Below are 1,078 nucleotides of genomic sequence, written 5' to 3'. Positions count from 1 at the left end.
GTGGAAGAGAATGTTATTGTTCTGCCTGTTGCTACTCGCCGCTCGCTTTGAGTACCAATCAGGTGAAATTGGATAATCTTCCACGGCACACCTGATGATTTCTCACGGCACACTTATGTGCCGCGGCACAGTGGTTGGGAAACACTGCCCTAGGCTAACAAGGGAGCTGTGCTTATTTCATCTGGGCTATAAATGAGGGGTCAGGTTGTTGGCAACACAAACACACTTCAAATGGAGTGTTACATGTGTCAGGGTGAACAAAATGTGTTCACAACAAAACAAATTCTTAAGAAAAAAAAATAATACTAGAGATGCATCCTGCCAACTACATCCTTATAGGTAAACCTAGCTGGCTCGTTGGTCTAGGGGTATGATTCTCGCTTTGGGTGCGAGAGGTCCCGGGTTCAAATCCTGGACGAGCCCTATTGATGGTTTATAATGATAATTGTCTGGAACAGGAAGTTTCTTTCAACATTAGTATGTGGTGTGTTTAGTCTGCAGCTTCCTTGGGGAAGAAGACAGTGATCTCTCAAGCCATCTCAAGAACTGTTTAGAATCATTGATAAGAGTAAAAAAAATAAGGATGGTTTTGGCTGAAGACCCACTAGACATGAAAACAATTCAATACATCTTTCATGAAAGCGACTAATTACATTTTTGTGTCAAACAGATGATTAGATGAATTCTCACTTATTAATGTGTTAAGAAGACAGTTTGTTTACTGTAACCAGGGTAATTTTTCCAATTTCCATTGGAAATGTTCCCATTTTAATTAGATTAACTTGGATAGTTTTTATTTTTCTTTACCATTATATATTTCTGGCTGAAATTAGGTTCCCAAAAGTTATCTTTATTAGCAAATTATGTATTTATTTGTATTGTATCTATTTTACTAATTTAAAGATTTGTTTAAAAAAAAGTCTGCCTTTCCTTCATTTTGTTTTGTTTCTTCTTGCGTATTTTTTCAGTGCATTAGTTCTCGCGTGACTTCCTATTACCACGAGACTTGTAGCGTTACTTGTCTGTTGGTGTCTCATTAAGACACCTGTTGCTCACAACCAGGCTATGTGGGGGAGAG

General features: G+C 38.1%; 1 non-coding gene across 1 annotated transcript; it reads left to right on the top strand.

Annotated features, from left to right (window-relative positions):
- The first annotated feature begins 351 nt into the window (after positions 1-351).
- trnap-ugg lies at positions 352-423 on the top strand. The gene has a single exon. It is a non-coding gene; the product is annotated as a tRNA-Pro (tRNA).
- Positions 424-1,078: the final 655 nt, after the last annotated feature.

Source organism: Kryptolebias marmoratus, linkage group LG14 (genome assembly GCF_001649575.2).
Source record: "Kryptolebias marmoratus isolate JLee-2015 linkage group LG14, ASM164957v2, whole genome shotgun sequence".
NCBI classification, from domain to species: Eukaryota; Metazoa; Chordata; class Actinopteri; order Cyprinodontiformes; family Rivulidae; genus Kryptolebias; species Kryptolebias marmoratus.
Note: the sequence above shows the minus strand (reverse complement) of the source record. Positions and strands in the feature narration are given on the sequence as shown.